Consider the following 16,660-nt stretch of genomic DNA (forward strand, 5'->3'; position numbering starts at 1 on the left):
GCGTCGCGCGGGCTCCCGGCCGCGGCCCCGCGCGGGTCCTGCCCCGCCGTTGCCGTCGGGGGCTGCCGCCGGGCCCGGCCGCGGTCCCGGCCCCGGCCCCGCCGTGCCCCGGCAGTGGGGACCCGCAGGGTGACGCTTCCCCCGGCTCTCTGCGGGAAGGCGCCCGGCTTATTGATTTCCACCCCCTCTAGCCTAAACTTAAAATAAAAATCGCAGTGGAAACAGTATCGCCAAACGAGCCGCCTTTTCTGAGAGTCGTGATTTGGTTTTGTAACACGCTTTCGCTGCTTTTCGGGTGCAAGAGACTAGTTTTAGAAGCCCAGAGGCTGGAAGTGCTTAGAACAGCCGTGCCCGCGAAGTGCAAGCGCCGCTCCTGATGTTCCTGAGAGAGAAGGAGGCCAGGCTGGACTCCAGCGCTCAGGAAAGCCGGTGAGGCAGAAGACTATTGGAGGAAGGAAGGAAGTTATAACAGCGGTGACTCCGAAGTCTCGCCCAGCTTTCTTCACTGTCCAGCGTGTTGGCTGTCTCCAGACGGGCTGTTCGTGTTCCAGTGAGCGTGGTACCTGAGACGCCGGTGCTGGGGGCTGCAAGCTTTGGTCCTCAGCGTAACGCCTCTCTAATTGGTCCCCTGTGTTTTTATGTTAGTTGAGTGGTGAAAATATAAACGTATGGATGCTGTAAGGTTTTGTTTTGTTTTATACCGTATAAAAGAAATATATATATATAAAAATATAAGGTATACCTATACCTTAGGAAGGACTGGGTTTGTTCTTGTCTCTATGAAGACTAATTCCTTTCTGCTCTATCACCCTCTCTTTCATGGGGTGTACGTTGATGGTATTTCAGGCAATGGAAGTGATCCCTGATATAGTGGTTAGAGTTTTCTAAAATATATATCTTTAAAATACCAAGCCATACCAATTAGGACTTTTTTTTTAAGGCTGAAAGCTGTTTTTTCTCCCAACACAAAATTTGTATTCCTGTTTCCTCTCTGATGAGTGAGCTTCAAGTCACTAATAGCTGTTAATATAAACTCATCCAGTATCTAAACAGAAATCTGGAAGTTAGGTCCTGAGTTCAGACTTTGACGGTAATATGTCAGAAGTTTTAACAGTGTGTCTTTCTGATTACCTGGAGTTTTTTAAAAACCTGAAAAACCAAAACCCAGACCAAACCAAAATACTCTGTAACAAACAACTGCACAAGAATCTAGTTACCTTTCAGCAATTCAGCTAGCTTATTTTTAATCCTTTCTGATATTTTTATGCTCTATAACTCTAAACTAGGTCTGGACTTACAGAACTATGCAGCTTTAAACAGTTGTTGGAATTTAATGCTCCATTTGTAACCTTGTGAGAGTGCTTTTTTTTAATTGCTGCCAAGTCTGTCTTTAGCAAACAACTGGTTTTCTTTTTATTTTAAATTAGAAGAGCTAAATTTATTTTAAGACAATTTGATATGTTGTAGGCTGAAACAACAGAAAATCACCCAAGGAAGTGACTTTGAGCAACGCGTGACAGAGTTGAGCTAGAATTACTTAGTGGAGCTTTTGGCCAGTTCAGCTGTGCAGTGGCTGCTTGGGTAACGTACTGCTGATGACTTATTATGCATTTTTGGTAGGGCTGATTTAAACATACTGAACTACTGAATCGTTTTTTCATCATTGGACTCGATGAGAACTGAGTTAATTCAGTTGTGAGTCACGAGTACAAAAATGTAGTACAGATCACATGGGAAAGTGCCTTGCCCCCCAAACAAATGGAAAAACCCCCATGATACTCTTCCAAACCAGCTCTCTTAATAGAAGGCATGCCTAGCCGTCGAGTGCCAGCTAGGATTGATTATGGCAGGGAACTCCTGTGAGATAATCCTGGGTAAACTGCCATTTTTCAGTACTACTTCTGGCTAATTGATAGGAGCAAAGAAGCCGCAGGTATCAGGCAGTGCTTTTTCATGCATGTTTTTTGTGTGAGGAAACTGTTGTAAAACGTGTGGACTTCTGTTTGTTTGACTTTCATAGAGCGACTGTAAAAGATCAAATTCTGTAAAGGCCTCTTGATATTCTGTGGTCCGCCTGTCTCATTTTCGGCTGGTTCTCTGTACTCATACCAGCTCTGAAGATGCATGCTAGAGTTGTATTTTTCTGTATTTGCTACAAAAGGTTTTACAGGACAAATCATGCCTTTAAGGATAGGTCGCTGTGCTCGCCTCAGCGGCTCTTGACACCTTTGTAATTTGAATTTAGAAGATGGTTGTCCTGCCGCACAGTCTTGATGACGTGTATCCTTTTAGCTGTTGACTATTCAGGGCTAATGTGAGGAAGGCAATAAAAACTTCCATTTTCTAGTGCTTTAAAAGTCATCTTAATTGAAAAATTGTATCGTGATGCCTAAGTGCCTCCTTGAGTGTGTTGATGCAGTTTCAGATTGAAGCTTTTCATTTGAATTTCCTTCTGCTCACTGTTTAGGTTATCTTAAAAAAAGCCTATAAAGTTGTCTGGCGGTGATTCCTGCTAGGTTTTTTGTTTGTGGAGTTGAGCTCTTAAAATCTTGCGAGGCCTATTGGGAAGTCCTGTTGTAATAGAGCGTAGGTGGGTGTCGTGCCATATGGCAGGAATTACTTTTTGAAGTATTCTCATGCAGCCAGGTGGAACTCTTGTTTTCTGCCTGGTTGGTTTCACAGGAGCAGTTTTCTGAAATAAAACTTCTAATTAGAATATTCTTTCCAAATTCATTTGAATATTTAAAGCCTCTCGTATCTTGGCTAAATCTATGGAGACATACTGCCTGTGAAGCTTCCATGCAGTATGTGTGCTCGTGCTGTATGTTCCCTACTCTAAACCTGTGGAAGATGATAATAGCTGAATAATTCTTAAAGATGTCTTGGGGAAAAACTCTCCTTTTTAGTGAGGCATTTAGATTAAGGAACTTTTCAGAAGTCATACAGCAAGATAGTTGCCCAGGAAGAGATCCCAGGTCTTTTGAGTAACCTCCTCCCTTCCAGTCACTAAGATATTGTGCATTACCTTTCTTGACTGCAGAAATAGAAGGGGAGAGCTGGCACCTCTGTTCTGCATATTGGGCCCTTCAAGGCAGTTGCAGGTTGGTGTCTGATAAAGGTAGAGCTGTGTTGCACAGCCCAGTACTTGAATGGTTAAAAATGCAACTGAGAAGGGGCTGGGCTGTCTCTCTGAGCAAGGGAAGGCGTGTGAATGCATGTGCTTCGCATCATTCTCCTTCATTGGGATGTCTTAGTTGGCATCTCGTTATATAACAATATTTGGAGAACTGCTGGCTGCTCTTCAGCCTGCGTGCAGTCTGTTGAGCTTACCCCCAGTCTCTCCTCCTTGAAGTTATGGAAGTAGGGAGTCTCATCTGCAGGATATTCATGACTCTCATTGCTTGTGAATGACTAGTATTTTTAGGGTTGAGTAGGCCCTTATTTTCTTCTGTCTCTCTAATTGCCCTTGACTGTCCCTGTTAGCGTATTTTTTAAGTTGACTGACTGACTGGGAAATCTAGAGCATAAAGGTGATGTCTGTACTGGGAGACTGGAAGTTTAAGCATGGCACAGCCAGTCCATTTAACTCAGTAACGATCAAAAATCTTCCTCCAAACTGCACTGGCAGGATTCCACTTATAGATTTATCATTACCTATGATTAGAGTGTGTATATGGGAGAATCTTATCACCTTGAACAGATAAGCGTTCCCAAGGAGATTAGAAAGGATTTTTAGGTAAGTATTAACTTATCAAAGGTTGGTTTTTGGCTCTTCTGGTCGATATTCCAGGTGAATGTTGTCTTCTCCAAGCAGCTTTCTCATATTTTGAATAGCTTTAGTTTCAGGTGATCTCCTCTACAGGATTGGTTTGTAGCCCTTTTTTTTGTGGGTTACATGTCTGAAGTCTTCACCACTACTGCTGGTGGCCACCGGAAATGATAGTTTAAATAGTGCTAAATGGAAAAGGAAAAAATGTTGCATGCTGTATGTTATTTGCTCATTTTTGTGACCTGAAAGGCTTCTCACCAGATAGCAGCCCTTAGCTCTCCTCTCAGTGCTGGAAATGCTCTAGAAGAATGATCTGGTGCCTGGACCGGATTAACTGTCTTGCCTATGGTATCCTGCTTGTGTGGAGGGGGAGGACAGTTTGATTCCCTGGAAGAGCTGTGTTTCCCAGAGCAAGGTTCTTCAAATAACTTTGTTTATACAGCAGTTAACTCTTGATCAGCATTTTAAGGTCTTGTGTAGAAAGGAGACACCCAATATAACCTAGTATTTTCTCCTGCTTCCTGTGCTAGGACTCCAGTTGAAAGCTGAGGCAGTGGATTCAGGCAGGAGTTGAAAAATTGCTGCTGCTGTTGGAATTACAGGATACTTGAGATCAGAAGGGACCTCCGGAAATCTCTAGTCCCAACCCCCCACTCAATGTGGTGTCACTAGGTGAGGTTGCTCAGGGCCTTGCGTTGTCAAGGTTCGAATGCCTCCAAGGCTGGAGATTGCACAACCTCTCTGGGCCCCCCATTCCAGTGCTTGACCACCCTCATGATTTAAAAAAAAAAAAAAAAAAAAGTTTCCTTGTATCTGGTTGACACAAAGTAAAATCAGGAGAGGGGCCAGTCATATTAGCCAAAAACTAAAGCATTATTCAGTTTCCAGCACATATTCTCCTAGCATGATTTTTATAACAGCTTGTCTCACCTCAAGTATAAAGTAGCTGAATGTCTTTGATTACTTTTCATCTTTGGGGTCATTGAATATGTAGTTTTCAAAGATAGCCCTGTAGCTTCATGGTAACTTTGAACAGCTTGTACTTAATCAGAATTTTAATAATGCTTGCTCTCAGTCATCTTTTTTTTGCATGATACTCTCTTTGGCCATATGGAGTTTTGCTGTTGATTGTTCACCACTCTGTTTTTGAGGAAACCCAACTTCTGTGTTCTGTAACTGGGGACATGGCGTTCGTGCTGGGCCAAGCATCTCCCAGTGAAGTTCCACCAGGGCCCAGGCAAGTGCACAGCTGCAGCTGAGTGGGAAGATGTGCGAGTGCTGCCATGGAGTGAGAGGAGGAATGAGCTTTCCTGGGCTGTTTGTTTGCAAACTTGATTTCTCTGCTTCCAGTTTATTACAGCTTTGAGGGAATTGGGCTGACTTGACTCAGAGCAGCAACTGTATTTGGAGCTGTTTGCGCTGCAGGAGAGCATGAACCAGAGATCCTAGTTCTTACAAGTGTTTTCAGCATACCCTGATTATTAGCATTGTTGCACTGAAACTGTTTGCCCTCAGCAGAGCTAACTTAGAGTTGATTATATTGATCAGGAGTTGACCTCTGCTCCCCAATACTGTAAGAATAACGACAGCTTTTTGTATCAGGATTTTTCTACCTGTTCCTTTGGTTGTAATATTCTTCCCGGTTCTGCTTGTTGGTTGCAGCTAACCAACCAGAGCTGGGGACTCTCCTGTTACTTTTTTCCCTGCATATTCTTAAAGATAGTATACTGAGCCAAATGCTTCATTTGATGAAGTTGTAGAAGGAACGGATTTATCTTGTGAGAACTAAATTGAGATGACCGGAGGAACAATGCATTTTGTGCAGTATAATTTGCAGCCTGTATTGCCATCTCAATGTTGACTGCATGGTAAACGTCCAGATAATGACACTCACTCTGCAGTTTAGTTCCTGGATATGTTTGCAAGTATGCAGTTTTTTTTATGGGCACAGCTGTGCAGATGCTTGTGAGAGAATAAGATGCCTGTTTCATATTTCTAGTCTCAACTGTTTTTGCTTTGTTGCTGGGGAAAAAAAGCCTAGGCATAGTTATGCCTTTCCTGTATTCTTACTACCTCAGTTTTCCTCTGCAAAGGCAGGAGAAGGTCATTTCTCAGTCTTTTGTTCCTCCCTTATATTGCTGGTAGCTGCTTTTCAGCTCTGCCTTTTGCAGCTGGTGGCTAAGGGCTTGTATGGTCTGACTGATGCTTAGTGATAGTAGTGGCTTTGCTTACATCTGAGAAATTTTGTCAGCAGTCTTCATGGTTTTTCTTTAACTCTAACTTTCCCTGCTCTTTTCCTTAAAAATAGTAGTGGAAAAGCCCTGTTGGTCTGTGCTCTGGGACCTCTGCTGTGCACGCTCTGGAAATGATACAGTTATCTCTCCTGATCCAGGTGCACACCTACCATTTGACTGTAGTTCCTATGCCTGTGCCTTCTGCCAGGGTAATGTGTATTTAGTTCTAATCTCCTGCCCCACCTGCAAGTTGTAATTTCTGCTTGCTTAGTCCATCATCCTCTGTACCCGCAGTGGATCACTGGTGAAGGAGCTGATAATCTCTTGCCAGAAGTAATGCTAGAAACTTGCTAAGAGCTCTCTTGTTTATATTTTTTTCATTACAGTATCCTTCTTAAACTACCCAATTTCCTTCTGAGGAGGAGTTTTCAATCAGTGAAACATGAAGTGTTTAAAATACTGTGACTTGTTTCTGAATGACTTGGACTTCCATTACCTTTAGTTTGATTTTTACACTACAGCAAGGTAAACTATTGAACTTATTTTCTGTATTATACTGTGCGTGCAGATAAATTACCTAGCTACAGTGTAATTTATCCAGGTAATTTTAGATAACTTAGGGATGTAATGATACTAGGGCCCTTTACTTTTCATAGATCTCTTCAGATCTAGTTCTGATGGCCAATAATCAGGTCATCACCCTGAAATATGAGTGGTCCCAGCCCGCTATCTGGAAGGCGGGCAGCTAGTCATGCTTTAAACTCCCGAAGATTTGTCCCCAAATTGTCACAGTGCTAACAGACTTCAGAAACTGAGCTAGCTGTAGGTGTTAAATTTCCTTTCAGGTCTTCATTATGCAGTTCAATTATTTTAATCGTTCCTATGGTATCTTGGCAGGGATCTTTATACATTTTATATCAACCTCTGTTTGGTTTCAATCAGAAAGCTTGCTTAATAATTAATTGCTCGATATTTTTTTCTCTGAAAACTGCAGCCTGAGTGAAAGCTGGAGGGTTTCCACCACGGCTGTGATGTGCTGTTGCTGTGTGGTCAGTGATTGCTGACTCATACAGGCACGCGTGCGAGTGTGCCTGTGTGGAGCCTTCAGGCTGTGCATGAATCAACTTCAGAATTAAAAATGCAAATTGAAAGCATGGTACTACAGGGCCAGTGACATGATTCAATTGGTAGTGGCAGCCCTGTGATAACAGCCGAGCAAATCTTCTCCTTTGTCCTGCTCCAGACTGTTATATAATTCATTTTACCTTTGCAAGCGCTAGCTCTTGAAAGCTCTCCAGATGCCATTGCTCATAACTTTATAACATTTCTGAACTGTTGGCTCTGCTGCTGCTTGCAAACGTAATGTCATGCAGTTCACAGCGTTTACATTGACTGCGGTAAATTTTTTGCAGTGTAAGTAGTATTGACTCGCTGGCTTGCATATACGTGTTACAAATGACTTGTTTTACCAGGTATGGTATGTTTGCGCTTTAGGCAGCAGTCCTTCCTTTCGCACTGATTTGGGCCAAGCTATTTCTGTCAACAAAGAATGCTGTAGGGGCAGGCACAGCACCTTCGAGTTAAGTAGTTTCCACAATACATATAAATACGATGCCATAGGAGTTCGTGCCTTTGCCTTTTTCTCCTTTAACACAAAGCGGTGATTCTTAAAATCTGTTATTAGTAGCTAAAGTAGGTTTCTACTAAGCATTTTATGAGGAACCAAGCAGAAAATATGGTCCTTCATATCTGTTGCTTGCATATTACTGCTATATGCACAAGAGCTTTTTGCTTTAGGTTTGCTGATTGGTAAAGATAGTAAGTTCAGCCCTAAGCACTGCAACTGCATGGCCTTTTCTTAATGAATGACAAACTGGTTTATTTTTTTGGCATACTTATATGATAGCAGGGATTTGCAGCAGTAATGCTGGAGGAAGTTGTGTACCTGGTCTGACGGCAAAGCTCCTTTTGGAAGGCGGTTGACCTACCACTACAGGGGCATGTGTTCGGTTTGCTCACTCCATTCCTTCACTGAAGCTCCCTGCGGTGTTAAGTAGCAACCCGTTATAAGTGCAGCTGCGTTTTCAGAATTGCAGTGTTGGACTCTTCCCAGCTGGCTTCATACTCGGTGCCTGTCAGTCATCTGAATGTGGAATTAGAGTATTTGTCACAGAAGAAAATATCCATGGCAACTAATTCACTAGGCCTGTGAATCTTTACATTTTTTGAAAATGTTCTTTCCATGCAACACATAGGGATCATTCTGCAAGCTTCCAGTTGTGTTTCCCATTTGGCAAAGTCTTCCAGTGCATTACTCTAGCTTCACTGTCCACTAGGGTGCAAGAAACATCTGCAGTACAAGATTTCCACCCCTCCCCCCCATCTTCTGTCATTGTCAAAAATGAGAGCTCTTCTTGGAAACATGCAAAAAATAAATGGATCACAATTCAGACCAAAGGATAAGTCTGGATGTACTTGGCTGCAAAATAGCCATGGCTGACTGAGAAGTGCTGATGGTAGTAGGAAGGAAACATGCTTATCTCCAGGTGGATTGTGGATGAGTGGAGGATAAGAAATGGATTTGGAATTTGGAGTGGAGAATTATTAACAGAATTTTGAGTTCATTATTGATTAATTTCTTAAGCCTGGGAAAATCTATTAATCCCTCATAGCTCCTATATTGTTCTTTTCTACCTGGTAGCAGAATAACTTAAGCTCATATAAATAGCTTTTAATGTCATGATTGAAAAAGCACCTTTTTGTCTGGAAAATATAGAGATGATATGCAGTGGCTGAGGGTGCCAACTGTGCCCACTGGCCATTAAGAGTTACCAAAGTTAAGTTTCAGCCTTTGGCTTGGATTCCTTTCCAGGGGCATCTGGAGTGAGCACCCAGGCTGTGCTCCAGGGCGAATCGCAGGGGCTGGGTTGACTTCAGAAGTTCGTGGCTGTCATTATTTTTAGACTGATGTCTTCAAGCATCGCTGTTTTCAAGCGTGCATGTGCGTGTGTACACTGCTGCTGTGGCTGCTGCTGGGTGATGTAATCGGTCTGGTTTTGTAGACTGTATTGCTGCGTTTCCCTTGCCTGTTGCGTCTAGCTCGCTACACTGGGGTTAGTGTTGAGTCGCACAAGTGCCAACTGTTTGTTGCCTTGTTTCTTAAATACCCACATGGATATTCAGTTCTGCAGCATGAGGTCCTCAAGAAGCAAATAATAAAAATAGTTTGCCATGGCAACGGTAATTATATGCTGCAGAACTTTTAAGTTTGTCATGCCAAGAGTTATAGCAGAGCTACATGACTGTTTTGGCAAGGGTGAATGGTTCAAGGAGCTGCTGATTTCATCAGATGCTGAGTTCGGAGTCCTTCCTGGGCTTGTCACTTATTGTTTCTGTGAGTTACCACCCAGGAGTTCCCCAGCAGAGCTTGTGGAGCAAAGAGTGCTATGGGGTTATAGTGTGTGGTCAGCTGAAACTAATTCATGGTAATACTTTATTCAAACAATTTTTCCTTTCCTTGTCACTTGTGTCTCTCCATGATCTGTGTTGGTGAGAGCCTGCTGCAGGCTCTCTAATTTTGAACCTCTCCTGGGATGTAATTTTTATAAACAGGAGCTAAGAGTCAAAGCAAAGGTCGTTTTGCCCTGAAGTAATCTCTTATTTCTAAACTGCTGGTGGACTGCTTTGTCTTTTTTAGAAATGGTACAAAAGATGGAAGAATCCTCTTAATCTTGTATAATTTGAATTGAGCATGTCTGGCATGCTGTCAGTTCATACAGTGCTCGTTTGAGTTGTATTTTACCTTTATTGCCTTGAGACAACAGGTAGGACTCCCTGTTGGAGCTGGTGTAATGCAATGTTAACAGTAGCTATGTCCTGTCCGGGACTGATTAGGAGTACCGTGTGGCTTGATATTTGTTAGTATTTCAACATATAATTTGAATCTTTTTTCTTCTGTGAACATTATAAGATTATAAAGCAAATACTGTGACTAATGTTAATGACTTGGCCATAACCTGCTCTCAGCCAGTCTACATCAGGAGGCAGGACTGCTCTTCAGAGGGAGTGTGACAGGCAGGAGACATGGGCTGATGGAAACCTCATGAAGTTCAGTAGAGACAAATGCGCAATCCAGCTCCAGGCTTCAATACCCCAAGGCAGCAGGAAGGCTGGAGCCAGCTGACTGAAGAGCAGCTTTGCAGAAGGGACCCTGGTGGGTCCTGGAGGGCAACACACTGACTGGGAAGCAGCAGCGGGTCCCTGCCACGATGGCCACCTGCATTTTGGACTGCCTTAGCAAGTGTGCAGCCAGCAAGTCGAGGGAAGAGACTGTTCCCCTCTGTTCACGTTGGTGAGGCCCGTAGCTTTTGGACACTGGGTCCAGTTTGGGGCTCCCTAGGACAAGCCATTGTGTGCTGGAGCGAGTCTAGCAAGGGGCACTGAGGTGACTGGGGCTGAAGCGCAGGGTGTTGGAACACGGAAAGTCCCAATGAGATACAAGGAAATACTTTTTCACCAGGAGCAGAGTCAAATTCTGGGACAAGGTCTAGGGAGGCAGAGGAAGTTCTTGAAAGTATTTGAACTGGCTAGGCAATGTCCTGTGCAACCTCATCTAGGTGGCCCTGCTCAGAGCAGGAGGGTGGGTTGGAGACCTCCAGAGGTGCCTTCCAACATCAGTTACTGTGTGCTTCTATGATTATTCATCTTCTGATGAGAAGAATGGCATGGGGAAGTCTCCAAATATGGAGACCTGAGCAGACCTTAGAGCGTTGGTTAGTGTACAAATAACCCATCTTACTCCTCATGATGCTGCTTCTCTCCTCTGAGATGTTATTTCTGAGACATTGTTTGGGTCCTTGCTCCTGCTCCACTTTCCCAGCTCTTCACCCTGTGATGAGAATCAAGTCATGATCTAGTGGTGTAGGCTCGGGAGTGGGGAGGAAGGGTTATAAAGATGTATCTCACTGTTGGGGACCCTGTTCTGTGCCTCGTGGTAGGAAATAAGCAGGATCTGCTTAAAAATCTGAAAAGCTGCTTTGGGGAGGATTCAGTGAGGACACTGGTGTTCGAAGTACAGTTCAGAGAGTGTAATCTCACTGTGTGCTCTGTGCGTATCCTGGAGTTGACTTTTAATAGTATGGAGAGTTTGTTTTTGTGAAAGCTAGTGTTACTCATCAAACTATTCCAGCTCAATGCCAAGCAACTCTTAATTCCTGGACTTTTTGCAGCTGCAGTACTTTTTTTTTTTTTTACTTTTTAAACACTAACTCTGACTCTCTAAAGTTATAAATTAGCCTCTAAATTTAGGGAAGGACTCCTATCTGACCACTGCAACAGTCGGAGTATTAAAAAGCCAATAGAAATGCAAATCTGAAACTATGATGTGATTAAACAGTGCATTAATGACACATTATGTTTTTATTAGTTAAAGCTCATAATAACTGTAGTGTCCTGTTGGAACATCTCAGGAGTTAAAGAACTGGGTGAGTTACTAATCCCTTAGGAGTGGGATTTGCTTCGGGAGCTGACAGAGGACAGACTTTCAAGTTCTTAGCTGTTTGCTTTTGGCTGTGTAGCTGCTGGAGTTTCTCAAATGTGACACTGCCCTTAAACTGTTTTCTGAGTTGCCTGCATTTTTATGTAGGCTGGATGAGGCATTTAACCTTTTTTTTTTTCTTTTCTCCTGCCCCTTGCTCCCCCCCCCCCCTTTAGAAAAGTATTAAAAAGACTTCTCTTTTGAAGTGGAAAACCTATGGATGCAAGTTCCTTGGAAGTTTAGTTTTAAACTTTGGGAGTTTAGGTGCAGAGGTCTATTAAGTGTTTTATTTTTTTTCTTTGGGATGCTCTATGTTGTCCTTTAATGAGTAATTTTTTTTTTTCCTGCTTACAGCCTACAGGTATCAATCCCTGAACTTCACTTCCAGGTACCTTAGACCGCACAACGCTTTACTTTACTACATATAAGGGTCCGTAACTATTGTATTGAGTTGGGTTCTCCTTTGCGTCTGCAGCCCTAAGCTGCCTTTACAGTGCAAGAATTAAATATCTTTTAGACTGCCCATATGCCATGTTCTCCATTCTGGGGATTTTACAGGTTAATATATTATCTCACTTCCGTTCTTCTGGGAAGAGCACCATGCCGACCTTCGGTTATTCCATAGGGCACGTGAGGTGGGACTGATTCCATCAGGATTTTTACTTTTAATTTCCAAGTGCACATTAAGTGTAGACTCAGCGAATGATGAGTTAAGTTGTGTTTGTTCATGGGAACAGAGGAAAGGTCTTCAAAATGGTCTTGTGTCCTACGAGTTAAATTCCATAGTCAATGTACTGTTTGGTGACTGGGCATTGAGTCCTTCAGGGAAAAATACCTAAAAATACAGCAGGAAGGCAGCAGCAACATTTGTAGCAAAGCACTCTGTGCCAGGAATGTGATGATTAAGTTTTCTCCTGTAATGTAACTGCTGTGTTATATGCCCTGTATCTCACAGGGTGGATATAAAGGCTGACGGTTAATTGGTTGTAACAGGAGTAGGAACCATGTAATCTTTAACTGTAGCATAGTGTGGATTTAATGTTCTTGTGAACTTACTCTCAAAGGCATTTCCATGATGAAGGTTTACAGTTTCCGTGGTCTCAGGAAGAATTTGTAAAATAACTATAACTAGTTGAAATACCAATATTAAGCTGGTTTATAATCTTGGTAGGAAGTAGGCTGAAGCAACACATCATAGGCATGCAGTGAATTATGTCTCGTATTCAACACACTTTGCTTCTGTCAGTTTTCATTGTTTTCCATTTGCATTGTAATGGAAATAAGTTAATTCTTGCAAACCCCTTGTTCCATGTGAGTAAACTGGGTTCTTACCATTAGGTGTATTTTTAATTCACAAATTGTGGTTTATTTATGGAATTGCAGGTATATCTGTGCTGTTGATTTTATATACAGCTAATCAAGTGCTGTTGATCCACAACATGTGTTATAGTAAACCCAGCTGTGGCCAGCAGGAATTGCCTTTAAATGTATTTCCCAGCCAGACAGAACAAGGGAATAAGATTTTGCTGCTGGCACTTGTGTGCTGCCAAAAAGTGGGATCAGTCGCTTGAATAGAACTTGACAACTCTGTGTTTGGCAATGCAGTGTACATGGCTTCAAGTGCCATGTCATCTCACTGGGGTTTGGGTCGAAGTTGAGTAGCAAAGTTGCATGCAGGTTGAAGAGTGTGGTGTTAGGTAAGTTGGTGTCTGCTCTCTTGCTGCCATGTCGGTGTATGCTCCTTGAAAAGAATTGCATTAAGAAAATAAGCTGCAGTATGGTATTGTCTTACCTCAAAAACTCTTGATTTTTTTTCAGGGTGAAACTCTAGGTGCCTTTGGAAGAAATGTGAGAGTTGGATAAGAAGTGTTGATGTTTATCTTGCAGTGTGTGGGGCTGTTGTCCTTTTCCAATATCAATCTCTCGCACTGTCTGCAGAAGGACTTTCTGTACCCTGCATTGGAGAGCTCACATAACTACAGGCTGTCTCTCAGTAGAGCTTTTTCTTTTATCCAGAGATGGGAAGGCATCCTGTCATGTTCACTGTCGGGATGAGAATGTTGCCTGGCAGATGTTGTGAAGTGCATCATATTCCTTCCGCTAAGGGAACGGCATAGCTAGACCTGGAATAATAGTGGAGTGGTGTCCATTCTTCAAAGTACACGTTTGCGTTCTTGATGCTGTTGGTATGAAGATGGACAAGGCAAGCGGCATGAATCCTTCTGTTTTATTTCTCTCTCCACTAAATTTATCTTCCCGTCAGATGAAAGTACAAAACACAAGTCTATCATGGTGGGACTTGAATGTTGAGAGGGAATGGGCTTTGTGCCGACTGGATTTGCTTGGTGCGACTGTGAAGACGTAATGTTGTAAGGTAGTCTTTTGCCCTTAACATGCTTTTGCTTTAGTTGCTAATGGGAGAAAACATGGAGAAGTTTGGCTTGGTATGGGAGGAGGATAAAAACTGCGAGCAGGCTTGTGGCTGTGTATGATGTATTAAGGGAGAGTCTACAACCTGAGGGATGTAAAGCTAGCAGAAATGCTTAAAATCACTGTCCAGTTTCAGTGTACTCATGTGACTGGAATAGGTGAAAGCACATAATGCTACCTAGTGCTAGGTGCACCTTTTATCTCTTTAATATAACCCTAAGAATAACCTTTCTCCTGTGCCAGATCTTTATAAAAAGTCTGCTTCTGCGTACAGATGTTGTAGTTCTGACAGCTTAGTTTCTCCTCATGCAATATATAAATAAAAATAATGACTTGGTCATCCACCCATTTATTTGGGAAAGAATATCTGACTTTTTCACTAGTATCACATCTGATCAACCCATTTTTGGTAATTTAGATATTTTTCTCTAAGCTGGTTTGAGATGGGAGAAAGATCTCCTACAGTGTTCTTCCTTCTCTTCCATGTTACAGCATTTGTTTTTACTCTCTGCTCCCTGAAGAAATAACTTTAAACCTTCAGTTTTTATTGATCCTCTTCCTTCACCTATTTAAAAGAATAAAGAAAGGAATATGGGCAGAAAAGGTAACAAAAATTAGTCTTCATGTATAAAACCACTCCAGTGCATCTGGGGAGGAAAGGAAGAGGATGAAGGCAGCTTTATTTTTCACCTTTGTAAAATGTAGTTTTGTGTTGGCAGTTCATTTTTATGCTTTTTAAAAATTACTGATACTTTTCTGTCCTCTGTATACCCCCAAAAGGCAATAATGGCAACTGAGCCCAGTGATCTGAAAAATGGCCAAGAAGCAGGTTGAACTCCTTCGCATCTTGGTTGGGATCTTCTTCTTGCTCTTGTCCCAACCCCATTTACGGAGATTTATGGAGTCGGAGCCGTTAAGCTCCTTTGGTTTCCCTCATTAGTGAATCTTGCAGTAGATGATAAAGTGAGACGGTGAAACAATAAGAAAGCATCAGCGTAGTGCATTTTAAGCTGCTGTTTGGACTAAAGGAAGCTAATGCAAGAGACTGACTTTAGCTGGGTTTGGTTGCTGAGGATCTGTGCTTCTTTCCAAGAAGTTGAGATGCTGACAGCTGCACTTTGTGGTACTTAATGTTGCTCAATAACCGCTTGTGTCCAGAGAAAGCTGTGCTTTGGTAGGCAGTGAGAGAAACGGGTTTGATACCGAGGGTATCTTCCTGGCCATTAATTTTAGGTGACGGCAAGAGATGGTGCAAAATTACTTAATTTTCATTGCCATCTAGAGGACTGAGGAGCTATGCTGCTTAAAGAAAGCATGTTTACAGGCTTGAAGGTCTCTAGGCCCAAGGGTTTCTTTTGAGATGATTGGGATTTTTTGTTTTTGGCTGGGAAACCATTGAGTTTTTCTGGCCTCTCATACAGTGTCTTCATGTAGAAACCGTTGCAACAGAGTTCTGTCTATTGGGTTGGCTTGTGCTGTAGTGCTTTGCTCTTTGGAGATGTGCTGGGGCAAAAGTACTTCATAGTCTTATCTTTGGTGTAAATTTAGAAGAATCTTTTGCTTCTGCATTGGGTAAACTTTTAGTTTGGAAGCAGAGGATGGGTTCTCTCATGTTCATACTTATAGTGTTTGCCTAACTTTTCTTCCAAAAGAGAAATTCTTTGTCTGGAGTTGGAATATTCTGAAGTTTGTACCCTCCTGAGGATTTCTTCATTCCATCCTCTGTTTGATGTCACAGCAATGCAGAATTTCCTTCTTGTTTACCTTTATTCCACTTTTTTTTTTAAACATATTTTTGTCTGGTAGCTTCTGGAGTATTTTGACTCCTCAATTATGAACCGATACAAGTGTGTGTGGCAAGGGAATATCTTAACCTTTTACAGGAGTCTGAGCTTTTGTGAGATCTTTTTCTGAACAAAAAGAACTTACTGTGCCAAGTAAATGTCTTTCATTGAAATTTGAGAACCTCTTCTTTCTGATGTCCGTGAATTATTCCTGTAAGTCACAGTGACTCCAGAAAGAGCCTGAAATAGGACTAGAAGAACAGTGATGGGTCATGTTATTCTAATAGTACCTTCTTGGATTTTCTTAAAAGGGAGAAAAATCTGTATATAAAGAGTGGCTTTTAGACTGTTTGGCCTGTCTTGTATCTGACCTGCCTTAACACCTGTATAAATGTTTGTTCTTCAATATCTGATACTTTAAAACTATGCCACAGAATTAAACTCTTTCTTCTTCTGTTGGCTAGAAGAACTTTAAAGCTGTGAGAAAGCTTCAGAGAACCAAGTTCCTTCTGGTTCTGAGCTGTACTTGTCAATATTTGTTTTCAAAGGTGTAACTATCTATGATCTCATAATATATTAGAGGAGCTTATATCAATATTATGATATCAGTTAATGCACATGACAAATAACTTTCCACTTTTCCTGTTTTCTTTTTTCTTTTTTCCTCATTGGCAAAGCAAACTGGCTGTTGCCCTTGTGCATATTAGCACCTTGCTTGCTTTCATTGTCCTCTTTAAACTGTCCTAATTAGCAAATGCATCTCTTTTTTTTTTTTTTCCCCCTTATTCTGCTGTCTCAAGCAGTCAAATTTTGAAATCATTTCGAGAAGCAAAGAAGGCAGACTTTTAGAGAAGATAAGCATTTGGCGTATCTGCTGCGGAAACGAATGTTGCTGAGAATGAGGTCT

General features: G+C 42.1%; 1 protein-coding gene across 1 annotated transcript in view; it reads left to right on the forward strand.

The window, feature by feature from the left end:
* OSBP2 (oxysterol binding protein 2) overlaps positions 1 to 16,660 on the forward strand; it is a 164,452-nt gene that overhangs the window by 552 nt on the left and 147,240 nt on the right. The window lies entirely within an intron of this gene.

Source organism: Apteryx mantelli, chromosome 17, assembly GCF_036417845.1.
Source record: "Apteryx mantelli isolate bAptMan1 chromosome 17, bAptMan1.hap1, whole genome shotgun sequence".
NCBI lineage: Eukaryota > Metazoa > Chordata > Aves > Apterygiformes > Apterygidae > Apteryx > Apteryx mantelli.